This window comes from Argiope bruennichi, chromosome 1, assembly GCF_947563725.1.
Source record: "Argiope bruennichi chromosome 1, qqArgBrue1.1, whole genome shotgun sequence".
Taxonomy (NCBI): domain Eukaryota; kingdom Metazoa; phylum Arthropoda; class Arachnida; order Araneae; family Araneidae; genus Argiope; species Argiope bruennichi.
In genome coordinates, this window is record NC_079151.1 from 45,434,888 (window position 1) to 45,449,343 (window position 14,456).

The 14,456-nt window shown below is 27.8% G+C and overlaps 1 protein-coding gene across 3 annotated transcripts in view; it reads right to left on the bottom strand.

Annotated features, from left to right (window-relative positions):
* LOC129969680 (lachesin-like) overlaps positions 1-14,456 on the bottom strand; it is a 276,467-nt gene that overhangs the window by 129,805 nt on the left and 132,206 nt on the right. The window lies entirely within an intron of this gene.

Sequence of the window (14,456 nt, forward strand, 5' to 3'; positions counted from 1 at the left end):
TAGAGAATTGATTCATAAATATCGGAGAAGCTGTAAATTTTTAGGTGGTGCTATGGTTAACCTTACTTATATTTTCCTTTCGGCATGTCCGCGTATTCACATAATTAAAACATAATTTTTAATTAATTGTATTTTAAAAATTACTTTCGAAGGAAAAAAAAGAAATCTGAAATTGTTATCTGACGAAAATTGCATGCTTTATTGTGTTAAATACTTGGATGTTCATCATGAGGAAATAATCTGGTTATCCATAAATAATGATTATTCGTTAATAACCTGCAATTACAAAATGCCACATATAAAAAAGCTGTTAAATACGAAAATAATCTTATTATTTTAATTAATGTGATTATTAGGTAATACTGAAAATCCAAATAAAAATTCATATAAATAAAAATAATTGCTTATAAAACTATTTTTTTATTTACAGTAATTTAGGAAATAAAAAAAATCTAGTAAGATTTCGTATATTTAATAAAAATAAATATAATAATTTCAAGAATATAATTTTTATTAATTCATTCATTAAAAATTAAATTATTTAGGAAAGTATTTGTATCATTTTAATTAAAAATAATGTGTTTGTGATTATTTATTTTGCATGAAAAGATCATCAATATATTTGTATATATCCAAAAATAAGAAGCAAATACTTTAAGTACATTTTATACAATTAATATGCATTTCAAATTTTGTAAATAGAAGGCGGAAACCCTCTTTCGCCGTTCAAACGCAACTATTCAATATCTGCAAACAATGAAGAGTGGGAATTGTTCTATGCAATTAAGGTTCTTTCCGACATGTACTATCCATGTACATGTCGGAAAGAACCGACATGCAGTGACAATATTTAGTATCTTTTTGTATTTTTCTTTCGGTACTATGCTTACTGCCTTTATTTCAATAAATATTGTATTTTTGAATTTTTTTTATTGCTTATTTTATTTTATGAGAATATGAATTTTGATAATTTTAAAATGTTTTAAGTAAGCAACTACGTTCTGGAAGAATTAAAATAAAGTATAGTACATTTCTGAATTTTTTTGAGTAAAATAAATTAAATAAAATCGCTACGAAATAAAGATATATCAATTAAGGTCAAAAGTTTGTGAATTTTTTTAAAAATATAGAATTTTTGGCTAAAATATGAATAAATCAAAAACTTTTAATAAACAAATTTATCAAATGATTTACCGAAACTTTTCAGATGACTAAGGAAATATAACGCCTAGTACCTAAACTAAGAAGTTAACAGCATTTCTATCTAATCCTTTAATATTATGATTAGACTGATAATTAACATAATTTTTTCCATTATAAACATTAAAACTACTGCAAGATATTTTTTTATTGAACAGGTGTCTTGTTTCATAGTTAACAAACTTCAGAGCCCATTGGTAAAATATCATAGAAAATTCGAACAATAAACAGATTTTAGATTTTAATTTTTAAGGCTCTTCCTAAAAAAAATATTTTAACAAAATTTCGAATTTGAGTAAGCGACATTTAAAGATGTAAAATAGCATTGAAACAGAGGTTATCAAAAATAAAAATAAATATAGCATCCCAAAAAATAAAGGTAGAAATGAAATTCAACCAATTTTATAAATAAAACGTTTCGGATATTAAATAAATGAAATCAAAATGCAATCGAAATTTCTTCCAAAAGTCAATTCTACAAAGTAATCATCTGTCTTATTCTTGATTCAGGGATATTACTCATGAATATGTTTTCTCATTTATTATAATTCTAATAAAATCAATTCCATAACAATTCACAAAAAATAACTTTTAAATAAAGGTACAAAACACAATGAAATTTTAAAAAAAATCACCATTCCTTTTTCACGTGTCTAAAATCCTTCTTGAAGATGCAGTTCTAAATATCGAGCATTCGAAAATTGAATCTAAATTTTAATTTCAATGTCTTAAGGAAACATAAAGCATTACGCTAGTTAACAATACCAAGCAGTTAATATTTTCTCACATCCCCTATTCAAGTGACTTCGTGCTATAATTTTCCGTTACTTGCTTTCTTTAACAGATTTTCCATTACTTTCTTTCCGCAACTTGGTCTTTAAGTTTCTCGTGCCACTCTTCATCGAAGAGAGCTAGGATGAACTCCCTCTAACCGTAACAAGAATCCCCAGGCAATACACAAAGGATTTACCGAACTATTTGGGGGTGCAAAAAGCCCGCGGGTTGTTTATGTAAATTTCGCAATGTTGTTAGCTTAAGCTTGTCGACTGAGCGAATTGTATGTTTCCTCCTGAAAAAAGACCAGTGGAAGAAGCTATTGGAATATGGGGAACGTATACCATTTGCAAGAAGTAAAGATCGTTGGAAAGAGAATATGTAAAGGATTAATTAATTTAGAACTTTTATTTCCACTTTCTCCCTTTACTTCTGGGACGATAAGATATAACTGCACTGGAATGGAAGGATTTTTCTGATAATTTTGAGTAAGAATACAAAGTTAGCTTGCATTAACAAAGTTTTAGATAAACATTCTATCTCAATGTTTCACTTGCAACTTAGTTTACAATTACATTTCTATCACACAGTTACTTCTCTGACAAAAAAATGATTATATTATGTCAATAAAGATATTTTAGTGTGTTAGTAGGTTTATATGTTAATCCAGACACATTTGTATAAAATTTCTGAATAATATTTCACTATAGACAAATATTGACATTTAATAATTCCACATTGAGCATAAGAAAAATGTATTATGTAAGTTACAGGTGCAAATACATATAATACATCTTAAATATTCTACTTGCAATTCATAATTCATCAAAATAAAGCTGAATATATTTTTATAGTAAGGAAAGTAGTTAACGAAGTTAATTAATTCAGGGACAATAAAACCAAAGATAAACTTCTTCTCTAAATGGAAATACCTTGGTTTTATATAAACATTTTTAAACAAGCTAATGTAGGAAAAATGTGGAATTTCAGTTTGTGGTAAATGTGGCGATTCAGTGTTAGTAAGTTTATATATTACTTCAGATTTATTTACGTAAAATTTCTGAAAAATATTTTATTATAGTCAAATATTGTGATTTAATAATTTCACAATGAGCATAAGGAAAATTTATTATATAATTTACAGGATCTTAATCATTTTGCGTACAATTTTTAATTCATGTAAATAAAGCTGAATCTATTTTTATAGTAGGAATAGTACAAAATTATTTACTTCAGTGACAACAAAACCAAGATAAACTTCTCTAAATGAAAATATCTTGATTTAATATAAACATTATAATTTTCGTTTTCTCATATTCAGAATTTATTTATTTTGTATTACGTTATGACAGAAGCTACTCTGAATTGTCCATGATCAGAAAAAGGTGGAAGTTCGATTAAATTTTAAGTAGATCCAATACTTTTGTAATAGACAATAGTCTTTCAATCCAAAGAGTAAAAAAGTAGAAATAAAAAAAGTTAATATCTAGAAGAGTACACTGAAGCTAATGTTCAGGATAATAAAGCAAAATTCATTTATCATCAAACTTTAATTTACACATAAGCCTCGCTTTGTTGCTTAGTAGAAAAACCGATTTCATCACAAAGAATGTAAAAACGTGAAAAACGATGAAAAAAAACCCGCAAAAATCCGAAACAGTTTTCTAAAAAAATGCAAAGCAGTTTGCAAAGGGAATTAAATAAGCGAAACTAATATCACTTCATCATTTAGAAGAACTCATATTTCACAAGAAATTAATACATTTATTACATGAAGCAAAATTAGTTGTTTGAAACTTTTACATAAAGCAGTATAAAAATTAATAAACACGAACGCTGTACATATTTAAACAAAGATGATTTTATGAAGCTGTAAAGAATAAAGATGAGATGAATTGTTGATCATATCCCAAATATTGTTGATTAATTAGTTTGACAGTTATTCAGAGAATAATTTATTTTAATCAGATTTATATATGTTTCCTATATTATTTTGAATTATTCATATCAAAAATTTAGAAAAAAAGTGGATAATTTATTTTCATGATTATTTTATTTTAAATTAACTAAGACTCAGTACAATGACGTAAAATTTAAAGACGAATTATTATGTAGTTTTGTAGTTTATATCATGTCTTTTTCAACAAAAAAACATCTTCGATTTTATATTAAATATTGTTAAGTTTACTTTACAAAAATTATTATTATATTATCAATTTTGATTTACCTTGAACTGAGTTCTTAAACTTGATCTTATACTTCCGCAACAAAAGTAAACACATATACTATTGAAAAATGAAAATGATTCAATTCATTTTTTAAAAATCTTAAATATTTTAAAATTCAGAAGTATGTTGGCATAAATTATTACTTACAAAATTTTTTAAATAATAAATCTCTTCGATGGTTTGAGAAAATTATACTAGTAGTAGTTAAATTTTTAGAAAGCAAAGCATGATTCTTCAGTCTTTCAAACATGATGAACGATGTTAAAATTATATATCATTATTCTGGGTCAACAATGCATACTACTATAGATGTCAAAAAAGATAATATATTTGAAGTAATTATAGAGAATTCGATAGCTTAACAGCTGTGATAAAATAACAAAGCCATAATTGATGCTCTACAGAGCAGGAAATCAACGCGTAAGTAAGCAAAGAAAAGTAGGATGAAATTTTCTGAAGAAAAAAAAAAAGAAGAAGAAGAAGAAGAAAGTAAAGGCACAGAAATAAAGGAACCAAAAAAATAATTAATTGGACCAAAAATAAAGGAATTCGTTTTATCCTTCTACTTTCAAAAAGAAATCCTGAAAGAAATCAAAAGTTAGCAATTGCTTATACAGACAATTCTGTTTTTTCATTTTTTATTTAATTTTTTTGTAGAATTGTTGAAAATAAGATATTTTTATCTCTTCAATCATAAAAAATATCTTAATATTTTATTTCTTATTAATTTCAAGTTGCTTGTGCTTGATGGTCATTGTTTAAAAGACATTTTTTACTATTAAAAATTTTAAATAAAAAGGTTTTAACCTTTGGCCATTTTGATGATTTTCAGTATTTTGAATAAACTCTTTACCAGCAAATTAGGAAAAAAAAGCGAAAAGCATTATCTCTTGATTTTAAATTTATAAAAAATCAATCATATTAATTTGAATTAAGTACATAAATATAAGTAACCAAAAAAAGTTTTTAACGCCGAAGTAATTAACTTTGCTTTTAGCTTTCACTATCAGGCGAGTATAAAACTATTTTTTTATTAAAGATATTAAACTGATTTTTTTCTTTGCAGATGCAACAAAAAGACATCATCGTTTTTATATTTCACTGGTTATGTACAAATTTTTAAATAATGTGCGTTTCCTGCTTTGCTACAAAGTATAAGATTGTAACAAAGTTAATTATTTTATCACAAATTCCCTATTTCCCCAATTCCTGCACTAAATGAATATCTTTTTGACTATAGATTAATTACGATTTCATTCTGAATATATTAATTGAACCTTTTACATTTTTTATTGATATTTGTAATTTGGATCGTTATAAATATTACATCTGTTGTTAGCATCCGTTTTTCGCAGTCAATGCAAACACTATGACTATGAATAAATTATCGGCGATATTCAGCTAATACTTAAAACGTTTTTATTGTTTAAAATTTAATTTTAAGAAAAAATTAAAACATATTAGGTATTATAGCGAATCACCCAGCATTTATCCAAATGTTAATGGCTTAAGGATGTGAGAGTGCATTGCCAATCGTGTTTTTTTATCGTCTTGGCATAAGGGTAGCACGTCTTCCCCGTGATCTGGACATCCCAATTTCGAGTGTTGGTTCGGGCATGGTTATTCTCTATCCTGTGTTCTATCTGTGAGGTGTGTAAAAGAGCTCTCCTTTAAAAAGGGGTTGTGCAAGCGAGGGTGTAAATGTCATCTTCATATGAACTAAAAGTCAAACTTCTGCCCTCTTGAGCTCAGGGGTCTTTATCCTTAGAAGATACTGTACCCTCTTTCCATGGTAAAGCAGACACGACATCATTATCAGTAGAGTTTTGAAACCAAAGAGAATTTCTGTCTGAGTAAGTTAAACATTGCAAGTGTAGGCGAGCAAGCTTTGTGGGTATGTTGAACGTGCTGTAATATGCATAACGATGAAAAGTTCGATGGAAAAGTACACGTTTATCATTTTATAAATATGATAATCAATACTGAAGATATTTTATCCAATTTTATTAAGGTAATCAGTATAAAAAATAACACAATCTTATAAATATTTATGCGATGTTTTCAAGAGTCTAAATCTCATAAGATTTTCTTATGAATAACAAAAACGTTACTATCTAAAAAATGAGAGATGATTTCATTCTGACAGACTTTATATATAAAGAAATTATATACAATATGAGTCAATATTGTTTGCATTTGAAATTACAAATATGTTGACCTAAATAAAACAAGCTTTTTCAATTTTAAATAATATGCTAAGAATATAAATAAGCAATCGTGGTGTACTAGTTTTGTGGCAACGGATGGGTGGAAGGGGTAGAATAGTGTATGACAGTTTCTTGAGTGCTTTTTGGTATTTTCTAAGCTTTAAATAAAAAGTAGGTAAAACTGCATAAACGTGGCATATGGTTGAAAAATGAGATCACGATTACATTTTAAGATAATAAATAATTCCACCAAATAGTTTAAGCAAGTATATATTAACCTGATTATACAACTCAGATTATTTTATTTAAACACATGCATTCATATCATTTAAAATTTAAATCTTTTAAAGCCCCCTAATTAGTAGTAATTGATTTTATAGACCATAATTTATGTAAAGCAATGCCTATAAAATTATTCCTTTGTTAAATACATAATAATTTAGTAATTCATAAAGACAGTTAAAATAATTAATTAATTTAACTGTGCTCTAATTTCATGCCTGAACAATTCTTCAGTCACGGCCAGTTTACTAAGTATGCGAAATGGGTTACTGCCTCATTTCATCTAATAACTTTTAGAGGTCTTAATATTATGCTTTAATTTATTTTTAAAATCCGCATTATCGACTTTATTCAAATTAAGTTCATTTGCATTTATTTTAAAACATTATTCAATTCTAAATTCTAAAAAATTCTGGAAATCATGGTATTTGATGACTTTTAAAAGTTGCCTGATCCTATTATTGAATATTGCTCAAATTGTTATAAAGATATTTTTTTCTATTTTGTTTAAAATAATTTTTAATGCGCATTTTTTATATGTAGTAGATTGAGAATAATTTTTTGTAAAACGATTCGAAACTAAGCATTTTTCTATTTCAATTTATCAAGATGTACTACATTAAATTATTTATATGAAAAATAAATTTTCAATAAAAAATTAAATTTGAAATAATTTATTCCAGAAAAAAAGTCGCCAAGATTTACATTACCCAAAAATCCTGGGCATAGATACAGATGAGTATGAAACTAAAACAATATTTTATTAAACATATATTAGAAAAAATATTAAAAAAACATTACAGCAATATTCTAAAAGTGAAAGCTCTAATTGTTATTTCCCATTGAAAACAATATTCATTGTGTAGCGAATTCACATTAAACCGATTTATCATACCTTTTTTTTATGTTAAGTTTCTTATTTCAAAATATCTATATATTTTTTCGTTTCTTGCAATCATTCAAATAAAAGAGGAAAAAATCAGTTTTCTTAATATACAAGTAATCAATCAATTTCTCTATGATTATCTGTTATGTTATGACTTAATTTCATTTTATGGGGTTTCCTAGTGAGTTTGAAAAGCCTGTTGAATCTCTTGGTCTTTATTGCCAGTGCGCTCGAGAAGCCTGGTGTGTGCGTGTTAGATAGAATTCATGAATATCTCTATAAATGCTGCGAGAAGTGATTGACGTTAGCTCTATCGTGCCATTCGGCACTTCTTGAAGCCTGAAGTATCATCTAATAGACGCGCCTTTATGTCGGGACAGAATTATGAATTAGGTAAAGTAACTAACTAACTTAATGACCTCTGAAATTTCAATATAATCGTTGCGTTATTTTTAGAAAACATGATTTTAATATTTTCATTTAATTTACAAGGAAAGTGCTTTCAAATTATTTGTTACTTTAACATTAAAAAAACACCTCCAATTCTATTATTATATAGTATTTAGTTTGTGTTCTAAGATTTACCATATTGTTTAGAATTGATTCTATTTTTGAATTCTTTATATGCGAAATATTGAAATCAAGTCTTTTAAAAATTACATGTAATAGTAATTTTTTTATATCATTTAATTTGAGTTACATAGTTTATCTTCTCTTAATCTCAATGCGAAGCGTAGAACTTTGTGTAATTTTTTTTCTTTGACCCTTTGAAACCAAACAGATTATTTGAACAAAAATAACTTATCTGAACTGTCAAAAAGTTCACAAAGAATTTTTGGTGGAACCTTGTGTACTAGTCACTTTAATATCATTCTATGGAATACCTATTATATAAGCATGTAAAAGTGCTTCCATTTTTAAACACCAGCTAATGATAATAGAAATATTAAATTAACAAACTATTTTTAACCATCAACTAGTTCGCTGATAATATTTCTTGTGTCAATTTCAATTTAATCTCTTAAACTTAATCTGATGATTACGATTACATCATCAAATAACTAAAAAACCGTGTAAGTTTAGCTGTTGTCTATTTAGCTTTTCAATTACGTATTATATTTCTTGTGCTCATATGACTTTCAAATGGAGCAGAATTCCTCGACATCATTGCGTGTTTAAAAAGGTAATCTTGGTAATCTGTTTTAAACTACATTTTATCTTTTGGCTTTCATTATTTAAATTTAGCAAATAATTTTTAGAAATTTACAGAAAAAGAATTTGTATTTTAATACTTATGAAGAAAACGAAGTTGAATCTCATTTCAACATGAAATTTATCATTGAAAATTATGGAGAAAAAAACCCTGTTTTGAAAAATATCAAAAATTTGAGATAAAGGTAAAACGTTAAGTACATTATTATCAAAATGGTCTAAGAATCAATCAAAAATATTATTGCCTAAAGGCAATAATATTTTTGGAAGTCATAGAAAAAATTCCAAATTTCGCCTGATTTTTAATCAATTTTTGAAGCGTATTTGAAGTTCTCAATGTAAATCTGTGGCGGATTAGATAACTCTAAATCAAATGGTTTATCCTGTAAAACATAAACAGATTCACACAGAAAGCATTTGTGTATACATTTAGGTACACATTTATACACAAACGCTTTTATTATTAAGTAGCCGCCTTTGGCGACCAGCCGGTTCACCAATCTTAATGCACGTTAAAATTTTAATAATTAAATATTTGATGGAACTCCCATTTTAATTGCTTCTTCATTAAAATATTTTAAAACTTCAAATTTTAATATTCATATAATTCACTCATAATATTATAAAGGCCTTCAGCCATAACGTAATATGTACCTCTCTAATTTTCTGTTAGCTCCCGTATTATGCTTTAAATTAAAAGCTTTATGCTTTAAATTAAAGTGAAAATGATTAAACTGCAATAAATATAATATTTTTTTTTTCTTTTTTTTTACTGAAACGCAGCATTTTTTTAAAAATATGAGTACTGAAAACAGAGTCGCTGAGTATTTAAACCTTATGGGCACTAAAGAACATTTCTCTTAATTTATATAATACCTCAAGAAGTTTTCAACAATTTTTTTTCAGATTTATCATGAACAGATTGATTAATTAACAATGTTTAGTTTTAAATGCATCAAACACTAAAAAAATAATATAAGCCTTCAAAACCAAGTCTGTATCCGTTGTCAACAATCAGAACACAATGCGCATGTGTCAGTTTTTAATGCCAATTATGGTAACGCAAATGCGTGTTCTACGCCAGTTGGGGTAAAGCTATACAGATTAGAAATTTTTAATTTCCTTTATTGTGTTTTATTTTAATTCAAAAGTACTTCAGAATGAATCTGAAAGATCGATTAATTAACAATGTTTAACTTTAAATGCATCAAACCTTAAGGAAATAAACAGAATTCTTTGAAATAATCTGCCGAAAATTTCTTAAGCGTATCATCTTTTGCGTGGAAAAAATAACTGAAGCCTTACTCATTTGGCGGTGAGGAAATAAAAAAGATTTTTTTCGGCGGGAAAGTTAGTTTTTAATTAATAATTAATAAACCCCAACTCTGATTTTTTTTTTAAAAAATTCAAAAACATTCCTAGGGATATACCTAACAATTTCCCAAATTTTCACGGCGATTGGATGTATGGTTTTTGAATCTATCGAGTACAAATAGACGGACACACATTTATTTTTATATATATAGATAACGGTGATCAAATTTTGATTTAATCATTAAAGGATATAATTTTTATTCTAAACTAAGTCGTGAAGGACGAAGACTTATAATAGGCGATTGCAAGTATTTTAATCAGCGACATCTATTGGTATACATGCTAACTATTTATATAAACGATAAGGATTTTGGGTTTTATTAATTTACTATTACTTTATTGTTATCATTTTGAATTTTTTCCATTTAGTATTATTGATTTATTCAGTGTATAAATACCCCAATCATAGGACGCTATAAATTACACTTCCGACATTCATTTTTTTTTAATTTAAAGAAATTTGCTGCCGAAGCCAATTAGACACTTTTAGAAACTTATGTGATGCTGCTCTATCATATCCCAATTGTCGGTTTTGTTTTCAACGATTTAAGCGTGGTGCTTTCGATGTCAATAATAAAGAACGGCTTGGAGGACCAAACAAATTCGAAGACAATCAGTTGCAAGTCTTATTGGGCGAAAATGGGAAAAAAAAAGTTGTAGAAAATGTTGGAAAATATTTTGATTGATATATATTGTACGAATTTTTCTCCATAAATACATTTTTAAAAGTGAAAAAATGATCAAAATACATGCAAGCATCTAATAAAGTGGAATCTGTTATTGTACAGGTGCCCCTATAGACCATTTGTGAACCATCCCCAACCTTCCGTTCCGACGTTTCTTGGCCAGCACCACCACGGGAAACATTCGGCTTTCAGGGCACGTCTGGTGGTGTTCATGCTCCCGTGATCCGCAGTCACGATGCCGCCTTGGAAAGGGAGAAATACGGGAGCGTGCGTCAAAATCAATTATGGCCACCGTAAAAATCGGGTTTCTTTACAAAATCTCGGCCGGCCCCTTGCATTCCAACCATGCTCAGAATTAGTTTCTCCCAAACACATGAATGCAATAAAGTCTCCCCTCACCCCTTTTATTTTTGGGCTTCCTTCCCAAAAAGCGCGGTTGCCATTTCGGAGAAGAAGAATGGACCAGTCCCGCAGAGGGAAAAAGTTCTCCGCGCAAGATTGTCTTCTCCTGGCCGCTAATGAGTTCTCCTTTTACGAAAGAGGTTCAGTTTTCGCTGAATATCAATTATCGGAAGAGACACATCGAGGACGCACTATTTTATGGGAAGAGAGTTCCTTTTTTTTTTTTTTTGTATGTGTTTTCTTGCATTTTCTTGTTTAGTTCGATGCAGTTGCTGGATTTATTTGAATATAGTTTATGTGAGGCCAGGCAAGCGTGGAAATGAGTCTTACGGGAATTTAGAGAAAAGACAAATCGTTAAGAAAGTTGCAATTGTGCAATAAATATTAATGATAATAAAATTTCTTTTGCTTTTATTTTGCTTTATATTTAAGACGATACGAATGTATTTTAGAAGAAATTTTAGACCGATACATTCATTACTGTATAAATTATATGTAAAAGGCTTATAAATAATCACTTACTGAAATTTCATTTTTCGGTCTAAATATTCCAATTTTTGGTCTTAGCTATCTTTATTTTACTTTACATTAATTTCCAATAGAAGCTTTAGAACAAATGCATATAAATAATTTCTCAGTTCCACCGGCGACAACAGACCATCCTACGAATTCTATGCACTATAATTTTTTACAATTTCCTCACGAATTCATTTTTGATTATCTATAGAGATATTTTTCAAAAGTGAATTCATAGAATATTTAGAATAGAAATTCTTTCCAAAATATTGTTGTAAGCGTGATTAAACAACCGAAAATTATAATTCCAATAATCCAGTGTGGACAAATTTAAAAACAAACTATTTTGCGAATATTTTTAGTGAGGAGGAAATGTTGTAATCAGATTTTAGAATTACGCTGTGAATGTCAAGAAAAGTTATTCTTGAAGAAATGAAGCAGACTGAAAGACGGTTGTCTTTTCCGAATAAGAAAAAAATATATATATAAAAATGTGATGTTTCCACATAGTATTCTGCAAATTGTGTGATTCTAAAAAAATTCTAGATTCTAAAAATTTTTAAGATAAAAGGAACTTACCAAGAAAGAGATTTTCAAAGTTAGTGATTTTAATTAATTAAATTTATTTAATTAATTTGACTCCTATTTGGTACATATTATAGCACAAAAATATTTAACATCATTGTTTTATTTTTTAAAAAAAAAACATAATGTTCTGCATTAAAAGCTTCATATCTAAATATTTTTTTTTAACTTTAATGATATTTTTCATATTTTTTTAATAAACAGCCGAAGCAAGATATTTTCCCCTATTAATCCACCATTTAAATTCTCATTCCTCTGCTTGAATACGAATTTCTTTTCTAGTTTAAGTTTTAATTCAGAAGATCATTAAATTTGTACTTGATAAATATTTAAATAACAATACATGTGTGCATTCTTTTGTTTCAAATATAATGTAAGTATTTTATATTTTGTATTATTAAAAAGAAAAATATTTGAAAATAAATAATATCTACGTGGTCTTAAATTTCTTATGGAATAAAAGTTTGTGAAATCGTATTAATGATTCAGACTGGGGAGAAAGGTTCTTTCTTTCTAATCTTTATCTTTATAATATCCTTTATAATATCTTTATAATATAAAAATATCTTTCTAATTTTCCTTGTTAATAAACATATCTTAAATGGTGATTTACCTAGGATAAAACATGTTATGGCAAAATGACATACATATCCTCAGCTTGATAACCTTTTTTAGAAGCCATACTGTTATTGACTTTTGGAATTACTCGATCCCTGAATCGCATTCTGTTTTAATGCTTCACATCTTAGTATTAAAATGTATGATTATAAGCGTACATAATTATGGGTATCTGCAGTTTTACTACACGAACTCTGAAACCTGGGAATGATTGCATTTCCTTTAAATACCATGATGTGCTTTCTTTCTAGTAAAATCAATCATAACCTTATTATTTCAAGTAAAGTGATTTCATCTTTACCCTTTGGGCGTAAACACCATTTTTTTAAAACAAATGTGAAAAGTTATTATTGATAATCATTACTGATTTTTGAATTTGACTTTGTCCTCTGAATCTCATTCTACTCAGTAATTCAAATCTTAATGTTAAAATATATGATTTTAAGCTCATAGAATTATAACATTCTATCTTTTTACTTAATAAGGCCTTAATTAATACCTAACTCTTTAACACCATATCATATGTCTTTTTAAATAAATTCAGTTTCAACTCAAAATCAACAATACATGTTTAAACATTGAAGAGCTCTTCAAGCTTTTCCAATAAGTTATTTATATCATCCTTATCGGATAAAAAGCAAATTTCCTCTAAATCATTCCCATATTTTCATTCTGCAAATCCCTGAATTTTTGGATGGTAACAAGAAAACAATCATGAATGTGATTCAGGAAGTGAAAACTGTTCTTCCAAGGGGAGGGTTAAACCCTTCTTTAAAGTGAGAATCAATTTCAAATCAACCCTGCGGAGTTAAGCGGAACAAAATACACAGTGCCATCTTGATAAGTGGCTTTCATTTCGCTTCGCAACGGAACAATTCCGGATGCGATTGTTTCTTCTCCCTTCTTTTCTTCATAATACCCTTAAAGCTCTTGTGAAAAAAAAAAGAGGGAAACGAATTGGCGAAAAGAACTGCTAATTATCCAGCAAACAGCATTTCCAGGACGTACTGCTGCTTTCTTTTCTTTTTAATGCAGTGCTATCTGCAGAAAGGGTGAATGAAGCTCAGTGAAGATGGGAAAAAAAAGAAAGAAATTCTTATCATTAACGCTTCTGTTATAGAGCTTGTCTGAAAAGAATAAAAGAAAACAGTCTCGAAAATGAGTTGGAATTTGCGGAGAACAAAATGAGGAAAATCCTCCTGTGGTCTCGATAGTGATTTAAGTCAGAGATTCAATGGATTTTTCTGAACCATGTAGGCAGTGTAGTAAGGTCAAAAATATGTTGGTTCTTGTTGGCAAGGCTTATCTGAAAAGATGATAGAACTAACTTCTCAATTCTTAATTCATTTTCATTACTTACATCAGTGTTGATTAACTTATTGCTACAGATAACCCAAAATCTATTCAATCGGTATATGGTGAAAAGTCCGACAGGCTCAACTACGGATAAAGATGTTTTACTCTAATAAAATACAGCGGAATCGCA